Raw genomic sequence first — 14,570 nt, 5'->3', positions numbered from 1 at the left:
ATCGCATTCAAAAGCTCTGTGTAAAGTTGCATTTCTAATTGGATATAATATATCACTGCTGCTCTAAAATTGCAGCATAACATGATTATGGGACCGAAGAATTTTTTTTACAAACAATTATAGTCCATGGCTCAAAAAACTTTCAGAAAAAACTGAATATTCCCTTGTCTTCAATTAAAAAAAACGTATCAGGTAAATAGGCTACCGGTAATACAAATACCGATGTAACAATCTATTTGAATAAGCTGAAGATGCTATTACTATAGCGAAATCGATTCTTAACTTAATAAATTACACTAAGAGGTTAGATTGTTGTGCAAATGCCAGCATTTGATGAATGCAAATTAGCAGTACGCTTGTAAATAGATAAAGTGGCAAGACATTGCACAGAAAAGAACTTAAAGTACCACCCAAAATATAAAAACAAACAAGAAAGCAAAGAAACAATAAATACAATGTAATATCTTTTTTGAATGTCAATGTCATGCATTAGTTTTTGAAAGTTGTGATGAAATGTGAGCTGTATAACTGAATGAAGACAACCGGACATGACGACATAAATATTCAAAAATTAAACTACAGCCATATACTATCTATCTCCTTGGCCACATTTCTACATATTGATATTTAGCAATAATATGTGAATGACGATTGGCATGTATTTGGAAAAATAGGTAGCGATGTGAAGCAACAAGCTTGTGTGATAAGGAAGTGTGAAAATACTGAAACAATAAGCGGAAGAAAATGTAATATAAGCCAGGCCACTAACGTGGCAGCAGCGCATCACGTGAACAGGAAATTAACAATGTTACCAACCCTATAGATCTGGGCTGATCGGAACTTCTTTATCTTAGTAGCAAAAGATGATGTGAGCTTGTGTTGACTGTGTAGTTTCAAAACGACACATCCAGACTTAGGTAGGCCTATTCAGGAAAATTTGGGCTCGTCTGTTTTTAAGGTAAAACAGAAGTTGTTCTTTGCGTGAGTAATTGAAACTGCGACCTGCAGACTGCTAGCTACTTATGTACGTACGTGAGGGTTCTCAACATTTTTACTTTGTTGTTAGAGTCGTAGGCTATGGATTTTCACTAATATACCAGAGCTGACCATTAATAGCAATAGTGTTTCATAGCCTATTTGTTAGCCTAATAAAGCTTTGGTAGATAGTTTGCTTTGTTGAACCATAGACAGACAAAACAAAGTAACCTTAGCGGGTTCAACATGTTTTATTATACAGACATATAATATAAGTAAACAAACATCAACTCAACGTTTTCGACACGTAGCCTACGTGTTCTCATCAGGAACTTTCTTAACTCTGCAATATACTGTACTTAAAGTGCCTCTGACAGGAAAATAAATTTGCTAAATTTAGCTAAGATACCAAAGAGATGACACTAACAAACTTCCCTGACCAGCAAATCGTAAAAAATATCAACAGGCTACTAAGTTACACGCTTGCAAACTTTCGTTCATTTTCGGCAAATCTGGCAATCAGTCAATTACGAAAATAAAAACGGCAACACCGCTGTGACGTCACCGTGGGTGGGAAGGATACATTCTTTCTCTGTGGTGAGTTGGTAAGGTATGGTACGACTGCTCCAAAACGTCAATGTGTGGGGCTCTATTGGTCTAAAGCATGTGCAAAATGAGAATTACCGAAATGAAACAGTCAACTTATTATTACTATCAGGTTTAGATCAAATAGAATGAGTTTATTTTTATCAAACAGCATCTCAATTCAATTGAAATTGCAGTTTTTCTAAACTCTTGTAGGGCTACAATTTGGATAATTTTTTTGTTTGTCCTAATCTGGCTATAGCCATTTGCAGTGTAACAGCAGTATCTCACAAACAGTACCCTTAATTTATGGTTGAGGTAATGCCTGGAAATTGCTGTTTATATGACAGAGTCGCTGACAAAGACATGTGCTATCTTTTCATGCTTTCAAACAAAACAAGGTGCTGAGAAGAAAATAGTCAAAGTTTTCTTCAAGTCTTCGAAAGTGGGATGGACCATACAAAACTAGTCGTATATGTTCTCTTTACTTCAATGGAGATGATTTTGTTAACACCACAAACCCGATTTGGATCTTCTTAGCAATGTGTGGCGTGCTGGGAACTGTAGGTGGTGCGTTTGCCACAAGTGCGAGTCTATGTCCCAGCCCAATGAATGTGTATGTTGCCATGAAGTGCCACAGACGAAAGCACTTTTGAAGAAAGACCCATCTAGCTGTGTTACCAATTTGACCCATTTTGAGGCACACTTACAACCTGCAGTTCTGAGGACTTTTTTTATGAGGAGCAGGAAGAACTGGAGAAAAAGCAATAAACCGAAAGGAGAAAACGGAGACCTATCGAAAGAGTAAGGATGCTACATTAGGCTAAAAATACCCTAAACGCTAAAGAATGCACACTAAACAAAGTGCTTTTATTTCCTTGCAGGCAGTATCGGTAATTAGTCGCTTACAGGCTGTTCCCGACAATTTTCACCAAATCAAACGTCATATAAAAACCGTTCAAGTCTACTGAATATTACGTCATGGAAATTCCTAAAGCATGTGCCAAAATTGCACCAGCGTTCATAAGAATTGTGTCAAACCTGTTTGGGCCTGTTTGGGCCTGTTTAAACAGGAAATATTACATCAGCTTTAAACACCTGTTGGAATGACTTCATAATTGTCTTTCATTATTGCGTCACAGTACTGCATACGTGAATTTGAGATATTGCTATCTATTCTGGTCATTCGTAAAATGATTGTTTGAAAGTTGGCCGCACATTTAACTGTTGGCTTAGTGCTTGCTAGCTGGACAAAGGTTCCGTCTTTTATCCAAGTAATCTGTTCTGTAGTGACAGTTTTCAGTGGTGTACGCGTTGCACCCCCTCGTTTTCGGTAGCCGTGGGCTAATTTTTACAGAAATACACTTTTTGAAAAGAAGTTCAAGTGTGTGTTTCTTCGGTCATTATATGCAGACGAAAGGATCCGGGAACTTTAAGTTACAATTTTCCCACGAAGAAATTATGGTTTACCGCTGTGACCACAGGCATGTATTGGAGTGGATACTACAAGGTGGTACTCTCGGAAGCAACAATCGGATTGTGCTGCCATCATGCATTGTTTGGCAAATCCGAAACAATTTTAAAGTCCAGATGGCTATTACACCGGTTTTCAATGGCCAACTGAAGGCACATTATGAGAGAGAGAGAGAACTTTTATTTATTTATGAATAGTGTTGATGAAATAAATATGAATGATGATTCGTACGATTTCTTCATTTTTCACTTCAAGTATATTTTAGGTTTTGTAGGAACGTATCCAGTACAGTTTTATTAAACTGCAAAAAAGAAAAAATATTCGAAAAAAGCAACCGCTTGTACCAACTCCGACCAAACTGTGATCCACCAATTACATCTAGAAAGCATTTGTTTTATTCGTCGCTAACGACGCCCACCCACGATGACGTAACACCACCAAAGTCGTCCCAGAGCAGTGAAATATTGAGTTTCGCCTGTGGTGGCGCTGTGGAACTGTCGTTTTGTATAAATTTCGCCCTTACCAGTCGAGCTTCGAGGTTAAGATTAAAAAGTTCGCTAAGCATAATTCTGCGCTAGAAAATGCTTACAAAAGTTACTATACTTGGGTCCAACCTGTCAGGGGCACTTTAAATGAAAATTATAAGATAAATCTGACTATGCACTATAACTGTAACGACACTACGGACTGCAAAGCACAAACTGAACAAGTGATACAAGACTGATTACGAGTAAATTATACGGTGGGAAACAGACCACATGAGGTGTAAAACACAGGCATGTGACAAACAATTACAACACAAACAAAAGGAATGATGAGTCCTTTTTGAGAGACGGATTATTACGTTTGATTCTTAAGGCTTTCACGATTTTAGTCTGAATTTCAGATCTGCCTGGAGAGATGATTTTAAGTTGGTTGATCGAGACATTGTCAGTGCACGTTACACAAGAGGCAATGTTCTCTGTAGGCTAATTGCACTTTTGGTTTTTACTGCAAGTTTGGGTTTAAGTGCTCCCCGGCCCTTGCCAACAAATTTCTAGTTGTCATACCAATGTATGTCTGGTTTGCGTCACGTAAATAACTAAATTTATTCACAACATTCGAAGAAAGAACAAAGAGGATAGGCGACTTCAGTTGGAAATATTGGTGCACTTTAAATGTTTTATATCGGCCTACAAAATGAATGTTACATGAAAATTACTTTTTTAGTTTAGCCATGGCCACCTAAAGATACGCCATGGCTACCTAATATTTAAATAAATTTTTCTAAAAATTAGATTTTTACGCTTTCTTTATTCTTTTCCCCAGATGACACAATATGTTTTAACATCCTCACATGTTGAAAAACAAAGAAATTTTGATTTCGAAGATTTTAGTCAGACTATTAATTTTCAATAACAGTCTGATTTTGCGTTTTTCAACTTACTTTTTCTCATTTGCTACTGCTTCCCCAAGGCAACAAAAAAGTTTTATGTCATTAGAAAACCGCAAAAAGTAAAAACATCTCAAAAAATGTCAGTCAAGCACTAGCAGTAGGCCTAGCTGTAATCAAAATCTGCAAAATGTGACAAATCAGGCCGCATCTCCAGGTGGTCATGGTTTAGCTAATTTTTTTTTTTTGCAAAACTTGTTGAATCTTATACGAAAAAGGCTATACTAATAAATAACCTCAAATCTACTTCTTCAGGGGTGTCTTTTGGTTGATCAGCCATTCAAAATGAGAAGGATATCCATTTAAATAAAACATGTTTTTCAATTTTAAACCTCCTAAACTCGTAGCATAAAAATATCGAATTTACACTTAAAAAATACAATAATACTATCGCTATTTTAAATGTTGAAATTGAAATTAAACACAATTCTTTTGACTCCTGGATTTGTCGAAAACCTACCAACACTGGCTTGGTTTTAAATTATAACGCTCTGTGCCCTAACAAATGGAAATCTGGTTTGATCTTGTGTCTGTTAGCTCGTGCTCGTTTGGTGTGTTCTACTGTAATGATCCGTTGTTTCAGAAAGAAATGAAGAAATTGAAAAACATGTTTTATTTAAATAGATATCCTTCTCATTTTTTCAATAAAGTCTCAAACACCTTCATGGCCGATAAGACAAAGGACACCCCTGAAGAGGTAGATTTCAGTTATTTTATTAGTAGGTCTATACCCCTTTTAGTAAAATATTTTTTGCAAAAAAACTAGCTAAACTAATAAAAAAGACATTTTTATGTGACATTTATCCTGTGTATAAAACATTTAAAGTGCACCAACATTTACAACTGAAGTCGCCTATCCTCTTTGCTCTTTCTTCATTTGTTGTGTATAAATTTAGGTATTTGCGTGACGCAAACCAGACATACATTGGTATGACAACTAGACATTTGTTGACAAGGGCCTGGGAGCATTTAGGCTAAACCTAAACTTAACAATCAAAAGTGCAATTAAAGAGCACATCGCTTCTTGTATAACGTGCACTGACAATGTCTCGATCAACCAATTTAATATCATCTCTCGAGGCAGATCTGAATTTCAGACTAAAATCGTGAAAGCCTTAATGAATCAAACGTAATAATCCGTCTCTCAACAAGTAGTTGTTGGCCTGTGGCCCATCGTTCCTTTTGTGTGTGTTCTAACTGTTTGTCACATGCCTGTGTTTTATATCTCTTGTGATCTGTTTCCCGACGTATAATTTACTTGTAATTATTCTTACATCACTTCTTCAGTTTGTGCTTTTTAGTCAGTAGTGTCGTTATAGTTATAGTGCATAGTCAGATTTATCTTATAATTTTCATTTAAGTACAGTATATTGCAGAGTTAAGTAATTTCCTGATGAGGACATACGTAGGCTACGTGTCGAAAACGTTTGAGTTGATTTTTTTTAATTATGTTTTATCACCTTGTAATAAAACATGTTAAACCCGCTAAGGTTACTTTGTTTTGTTTGTCTATTAGTTGCAGAATAGCCTAGTGGAAAATCACAAGGTTTTTCAATTTGTAGAAATTCTATTTGAGATATGCAGACGTACTGTAGATCATATATGCCAGGGGGGGTGAAACTTATTCGCAAACTTACCAAAATCCTAAAAATAGGACTTATAGTTAATATGTGGCAGCATGGCCACCTAAAGATACGGCTTGATTTGTCACATTTTGCAGAAATTTCCAGGTTTTTCTAACTTTGGGCAAACGTTTAAATAAATTTTCTAAAAATTAGATTTTCACGCTTTCTTTGCTCTTTTCCCTAGATGACACAATAGGTTTTAACATCCTCACATGTTGAAAAACAAAGAAAATTTGATTTCGAAGATTTTAGTCAGACTGGTAATTTTCAATAACAGTCTGATTTTGCGTTTTTCAACTTACTTTTTTTCATTTGCTACTGCTTCCCCAAGGCAACAAAGAAGTTTTATGTCATTAGGAAACCGCAAAAAGTAAAAACATCTCAAAAAATGTCAGTCAAGCACTAGCAGTAGCTGTAATCAAAATCTGCATAATGTGACAAATCAGGCCGCATCTCCAGGTGGCCATGGTGGCAGTGAGCCTACAAGCGTCAACGACGTCGAACGACGTCGAAAAGAGTGTCGAGGCAAAGACTGGCTTTCAGTGAAGCTTTCCATTCAGCCGTCTTTCTCGCTGTGAGGATTTTATTCTTCGTCTTAACCAGGGCCCATTCCTTCAAAATCCTCATGATCACTCTCTCACGCATGATGATCGCCACTGTGACGAAATCTTAGACACTTGTTATCTTAGTCGCCACTGCTTTCGCCATTTCGCGCAGCCCCATTTCCTTCATGCAATCTCCGATGTCGTTCTTCTTCATGATTTTGTATTCTTCTTTTACTCGGGTGCAATATCGGAAAGCGTCACCACTTGTGGGAAGAACCAGCTCATTCATTTCTTTGGCAAAGCCGAACACCGGATCAGCAGCTCGAGTATGTGCGCCATGTTATAACTATTATAGACCAATTAACTGCAATTAATTAATAAACTGCCACCTGTAGGCCTACTGATTATTTGTATTCAATCAATCAATGTAAAACACGACTGGTAGGCTATACTAGTATGCTATTACTGTAGCCTACTGAATACCTGCAATAAATTGCGATTTGTGTTTTAAATTTTCCTCCACTTCATTATTGTGAATAAATTTTTCACTGAAACAAAACCCAATTATTATTGCTTCAGTCAGTAGGCTATAACACACTACCTGTTCTGCCTTCTCTGAGCACCGATACTTACCTGATACCTGAGTAGGTCATATACCCTGCCTTCACTTTTATACCTACTCTACCTGCAATGCCCATCCTACCCTGCTTCTGCCTTTTATATACTAGCTTACTTGCATACTATGCCTTCACCTTTTACATAGGCTACCAAATAGCCTACTTACTTGTAGGCCTATCCCATGCCATCACTTTTAATATAGGCTACCAAGTAGGCTACTTGCATACCCTGCTTATCTAACCTAGCCAAGTGGTTCCCAACCGGGGAAACTTTGCAATTTTTAAGGGGGAATTTGGCTTTAGGATTGTAAACCTTTTTAAGCCTAGTAAGTTGGCCTAGACTAGAGCGTTAAAGAGGAAATTATTATTAGATTAACTCCCGATTGTTTAAGCAACTGCTGTGCACTGACATGGATGCAATCCATCACGTAGGACTACTTCTTTTTCATGCAAATACTCGATGGCTTTCAAGAAGAAACCTAACCAAGCGAGTGTTTGAGCTCATAGACAAGCTTAAAATATTTTTTAACCTTTAAATAAAATTGGAATTTGTTTCATTGCTGAATAATGACAGATGGATAAGATTCCTTGCTTATTTGGTTGATATGTTTGGTCCATTAAATAAACTAAATCTGAAAATGCAAGGAAAAACACCAATAGGTTATACGGTAAGCTAAATATTCAATCGCCATCTCCGTTTAAAGCAGATTGCGTATCAACATCGGGGATCTGTATTTACTTTCACCAGCAAGCTTCATAATAATTGAAAAGTAAAAATGAAAAATTTAACATGTTTAATTGAACATGTTACCATGTTCAAAGAATTATCATCGGTGCTGCTGGTTGTTGACGGCGAAGAACAAGTTCTTCCAGAGTTGGAAAAAGAATTTGATTTTGCAACATCTTACAGCGGTAGAACTGGAATTCATTCAATATTTTTCTAAAATTTATTACGATGAGCTTGATTTTAATACGAAATTCATTCACATGGTTGATGGAAAAGCTTCCCGATAAATTGCAGAATGAATTTTTAGAACTCAAAACGGATTTTTGCGCAAAAGACTTATTCAGAGAAATATCAATCACTGGATTTTGGCAATTAATGTGTAATTTCTATCCCAAAGTGGCAGAGAAAGCTATTCGAAGTATATCCTTCCGTTTGCTTCCTCTTATCTATGCGAATCAGGTTCTTCAACTCTTGCAAATGGAAATAAAACAAAGAAACAGATTAGACGTGAAGAATGATATTCGTTATGCTCTTTCCAATACTCTTCCACCACATTCATGAGTTGTCAAAACAAAAATTACAAGCTAATTCACACAGACTGTTAAATGCATTGACTCTTAAATTTTGAATGTATTCTTTGATTAAAATACTTTTCAGCTACGTTCTTCTTTAATTAAATTACTTTAGTTCGAAAAGGAATATTACACGCTAAAAAGCTTATTACTAGTGAAAGTTTAGTTTGTCTTCCAAGATAGCTTTGAGGCAAAAAAGAAGGCCGGCGCTGTTTTTTTAAATCTTACAGCTGCCTATGACACCGTATGGCATCGCGGCCTTACTTGCAAGCTGCTTCGCCTGCTTCCTGACCGACATATGGTTCATATGATTATGGAACTTGTCAGGAATCGAAGCTTTACCCTCACCAGCGGTAGCTCACGGCGAAGCAGACTGAGACGCCCGAAAAACGGCGTCCCACAGGGATCGGTCCTGGCTCCACTTCTTTTCAACATCTACACCCACAACCTGCCAACTACGGTATCCGCAAAATATGCTTATGCGGACGACCTGGCAATTCTTCACTCCGCAAAGTCGTGGGAAAATTTAGAAGACACCTTGAGCCAGGACATGAAAACTCTCTCAACCTATCTCCAGAACTGGCGACTGAAACTCAGCGAAACCAAAACTGTGGCAGCAGCTTTCCACCTCCATAATCGGGAAGCTGATCGTGAGCTACACGTCCAGAACAACGGAAAATCTCTGTCCTTCTGCCCCGAACCAAGATATCTTGGGGTGACACAGGACAGATCGCTCACATACCGCCACCATTTGGTGTCACTGCGCAAAAAACTCACAACCCGCGCTGCGCTACTCAAGCGCCTGGCAGGCTCTAGCTAGGGGGCGAGGGCTGACACTTTGCGTATAGCAGCCTTAGCCCTTGTCTACTTTTCAGCAGAGTACTGTGCACCACTGCACCTGTCTGGTGCCGCAGTGCTCACTGCCATAACATCGACACTGCCATAAAAAGCGCCCTGCGCACAGTGACCGGATGCCTGCGTCCCACACCATTGGACAATCTCTCCATTCTTGCTGGCATCCAACCTGTTGAGCTTCGTCGCGAAGAAGCCACTCTGACCCTCGGTCGACGGGCACTGGAGCCTAACCACCTTCTCCACCACAAGATCTCTGCTCTCCCAAACGAGCACCCCCGTCGACTGAAATCAAGACACCCATTCGTGCCAGCCGCTCAACTTCTTATCAACAAAGCTGATGTACAAGACATCTCTGCGGCTGCTTGGGCGGACCATAAATGGAGTTCTGAATGGAGGTCAACCGCCACCAGACTCTATTCGTTTATCCCCGACGCCGACACACGCCCCATCGGTCTAACACTACCAAGACAGGCATGGGTGCGCCTTAACCGTCTCCGCACGGGCGTCGGGCTTTTCCGCTCAACCATGCACCAATGGGGAATGGCCTCTTCCTCCTCCTGTAAATGTGGTGCCGAGGAACAGACCGCAGACCACATCATCAATGACTGCTCTATCTTCAAGCCACCTAACGAAGTGGAAGGTCTGCGTGTCATGGATGATGAAATCAAAGACTGGCTGCTCTCTAGTAGCCTTCCAGTGTAGTCCGGGAACATCGTGAATCTGGGGTGGTAAAAGGATAGACCCTCGGCCCAGAAGCTCAGACGACGACAACGACGACGACGACGACGACGACGACGATCTTCCAAGACTTAGATTAAAATATTAATGTAAACGAGTTTTTACCAAACTAAATTTATAAGGGGGAGTTTAGATTTGAATATCGACTAAAGGGTCCACTTGATAAAAAAAAGTTGGGAACCACTGACCTAGCCCTATAGCCTAGCTTACTTTGAGTCTAGGTAACCCTGCCTGCCAGGAGGGTTACAATTGGACAGTAGCCACTTTCAACATGCTTTGATTGGTTGGCGGTGTCAACGCTGCAATTGGGGTCTTACTGGGAATTAACATGTTTAAGTGGCTACCAACTATGTATGTTTTAAGATCTGAGCACACATGTTTCCAATGTATCTTTTCGCAATATATGTGTTGTGTATCGCTACGCGTCATTGCTTTTAGATTCGACACATGGTCTGCGGAAAGTTGCATGGAAGCTTAAGTATTCAATGAGGCGTAAACTCTCGTGCTAAGACGTGGTTGTATCTTTATGCAGTAGAAGAGAAGAGTTTGTGAAGTACAGTGCGTTGTTATTGTGTTGTCTGACTTATAAGCGTTTCGTTCAATATACAAAAACCTATATCTTACCGAAGTATCTCCTGACTTAATAACGAGGCAGAAGTAAGAATACAACAGAAGTTTTGGCGACGAGGATGGGATATTCGTTTTAAGCAGTGAGTTGGTAAGAAGTTAACGCAAGTTGAAATCGGTTTTTAAAGTGAATAAAAATGTCGAACAAAGAGCTCATTCAACTGATGAAAGAACAGCTACAGCAGCAACAACTGCAAATTGATCGACAAAACGAAGCTCAACAACATGCACTACAGCAGCAGCAGGAACAACACAAATGCAAATGCTCACGAAAGCTTTAGAAAAGCTTGGAGACCAAGGGACAACTACTACTAAAACAGAGAGTAGTTCTGTTATTCCTAACTTCAGCGCGTTCGATCCGTCGAGTGAGTTATGGTCTGACTATCACGCCAGATTCAAAACATTTTTGGGAGCACACTCTGTCCCCGAAGGTGTCCGACGTTTTCTTCGTAAACAGTTCTTCGTAAAGCAATTCTTCGTAAGCAATTTTTCGTAAAACAATTCTTCGTAAAGTTAATTCTTTGTAAAACAATTCTTCCCAAAGCATTTATTCGTGCATGCAATGGAGATTTGATGTATACGAAGAAATGCTTTACGAAAAATTCTTTTACGGATTTCATTTCACCAACAACTGTTTACGAACAATTGTTTTACGAAGAATTGCTTTACGAAGAATTGTTTACGAAGAATTCGCCTATAACCGTCCCCGAAGGAAAGGCTGCGCAAGTTTTCTTGACAAATCAAAGTGCAGTCACATACAAGATGTTGCAGAATCTTGCAGCACAACAGAGCCCTCCTGTGGAGATAAACAAACTTGTTTTAGAACAGATAACAAAGTTCATGAACGACCAATACGACCCGAAACGTTTTACGATACGAGAAAGATTTAAGTTCTGGATCGACATGCACCGCAAGCCAGGCGAGTCTATCAACACGCTGGCAGCTCGAATACGACAGGACGCTTCAACGTGCGATTTTTCTTCTATAAAGGATGCTCAAGATGAGGCCATGTGCACACGCTTTATTTGCTCCGTCAGCAATGAAGCGGTGTTGAAAGCTTTGTTCAAAGTAGACGCGGAAGAATTAAGTTTTGCCAAGGCCATACAACTTGCCTTGGAGACAGAAGATGCTGCTAAGGTAGCAAAAGAGACAGTTTACGGATCAAAGCCGTTTACACCTGGCCAAGTTAACGTGGTCGAGGAAAAGAGACAATGGCACAGGGGACAAGCTGATTCCTATAAGCATAGAGAGCGAGCAGACCCGAAAAGAAACTTACAGTGTGGACGCTGCGGGAAGAAGGGCCACACTGGAAAAGATTGCCGTTTCAAAGATTCCATTTGCAACTACTGCAACAAGAAGGGACATATCGAACCGGCATGTTTCAAGAAGAAGCGAACTGCACATGTTAAGGTGATTTGTAAAACTAAATTGCAAAAAGTAAAAACAACTAATAATGTGCCTCAGCTCCAACAATGTGTTTCTATTGATAGCATGATGTTTAGTTTTGAAGTTGACACTGGAGCTGGGGAAAATTTCATGTGTAAACGTCGTTGGCTGCAGCTTGGCAAGCCACCATTGCAACATTGCAGTTCGAAATTCGACTCCGCTTCCGGACACAAATTGCCAATTATGGGCATTTTTCACCCGAATTCCGTTACGACAGAAGGGTCTAAAGTGAACTGTAACAATTTATCGTTTATTGTGACAAATGTAAATGATTTGAACTTACTTGGTAGAGATGCAATTTCTAAATTACAAATTTCTGTAGATGCTTTGATATCTCCTGCTGATACTAAAGTGTGTAATTTGATTGGTGTAAATCATGTTTTTGATAACCTTTCCGCAGACACATCTCTCCAAAATGCTTGTAAGCAATCATGCAATGAGTTCCCTGACCTTTTTAAACCAGAATTGGGGTGTTTGAAAGATTTTGAGCTTGATGTCAAATTTAAACCGAATGTCAAGCCCGTGTTTTGCAAGCCCAGACCGGTACCATTTGCCATACAGTCTGATTTAGCCCAAGCGTATGACGCTGGCATTGCCAAAGGGGTTTGGAAGCCAACCCAGTTTAATGATTACGGTACTCCTGTGGTGCCTGTACGCAAGACAAAACTTCCAGGGCAAAGCACAGCATCCCTCCGAGTTTGTGGAGATTATTCCGTCACCGCCAACTCTCAGCTGGAAACACATAGACAACCTCTTCCTCTGCCGGAAGAGCTCATGCACAAGCTGGGAGGTGGTTATGGTTTCACAAAGATCGACTTGGCTGATGCCTATAATCAAATACCACTGAGTCCAGAAAGCCAAAAGAAGCTTGCTCTGAGCACCCATCAAGGAGTCTTACTCCAGATGAGATTACCTTTTGGCATTAGCTCAGCTCCTGGCTATTTCCAAGAAATTATGGGTCAACTCACCTCTGATTTGAAAGGAGTAGCCGTTTACCTAGAGTCTACCTAGGTCCTAGACGACATTTTGGTGAGTGGACACAACGCCGAGGAGCATCTGCAAAATTTAAGAGCTCTTATGCATAGCTTGCAAGAAAAGGGTTTAGGATGTCGTCTGGAAAAATGCGCCTTTGCTCAACCAAGCGTTGAGTACCTGGGTCACTGGCTATCCAAGACAGGCATTGCAAAAGGACATAAAGTGGACGCAGTTTTTTACAGATGCCACCACCAAACGACGTGTCCAGCCTGAGGTCTTTTCTTGGTTCCGTGCAATTTTACAGTAAGTTTTTGCCAAACCTATCTTCCACGACAGAACCACTTCATAAGCTCACACGAAAAGGAGTAAAGTGGCAATGGGAAGCAGATCAGGAAGAAGCTTTTCAAACTCTAAAGAAGGTGCTCTGCGCAGATTCTGTACTGGCTCATTTCGATCCTTCTCTGCCTGTCGGCATATCATGCGATGCGTCAAGTGTTGGAATTGGAGCGGTACTCTTCCATCGTTTCCAAGATGGCCAAGAACGACCAATCGCCAATGTGTCAAAAACATGGACAGATACGCAAAGGCGTTATAGCCAGATACAAAAAGAAGCGCTAGCAATAATTTTTGGATTACAAAAGTTCCACCAATATCTTTACGGAAGAAAGTTTATTCTAATCACAGACCACAAACCACTACTGGCATTATTCGGACCAAACAAAGCCACACCAGCTTTAGCAGCCAACCGTTTGGCAAGATGGTCACTCATGTTGAGTCAATACGACTACTCAATTGAGTATAGGAAAACGCAAGAGCACGGCAACGCTGACGCACTCAGCAGGTTGCCTGCGAGAGAAGACGCCATCTTCGACGGAAAGGAAGAGGAACAGAACACTCTTGTAGTGAGTACTATCAAAATGATCAACGCTCAGCTGAATCCAACAGAGCCTGGAATGATCCCAAAAGAGTCTCTCAAGGATCCAGTCATATCAACGGTAATGAGATACACCAGGGAAGGGTGGCCTGAATCAAAGACGTCTGAAGCACCAAATTGTGACGCTTACTCGACAGAGGACTTCAGAAGAATCGCTCCATCATTGTCTGTAGAGAATGCTTGCTTACTCTATGGAGCCCGACTAGTCATCCCACGAAGTATTCACAAACAAGTCCTGGAACTTCTTCATCTTGGGCACTTCGGGATACAAAGAATGAAACAGCTGGCACGGTCAGCAGTTTATTGGCCCAGAATCGACTAAGACATTGCAGAAAACTGTCGTCAGTGCACTGCATGCTCCGAACATCAAAACAAACCGGCAAAAGCAATCAACCATCCGTGGATGTTGCCAGAGAAGCCGTGGAGTAGAATTCATATTGACC

This window comes from Aplidium turbinatum, chromosome 1, assembly GCF_918807975.1.
Source record: "Aplidium turbinatum chromosome 1, kaAplTurb1.1, whole genome shotgun sequence".
Lineage (NCBI taxonomy): Eukaryota > Metazoa > Chordata > Ascidiacea > Aplousobranchia > Polyclinidae > Aplidium > Aplidium turbinatum.
Note: the sequence above shows the minus strand (reverse complement) of the source record.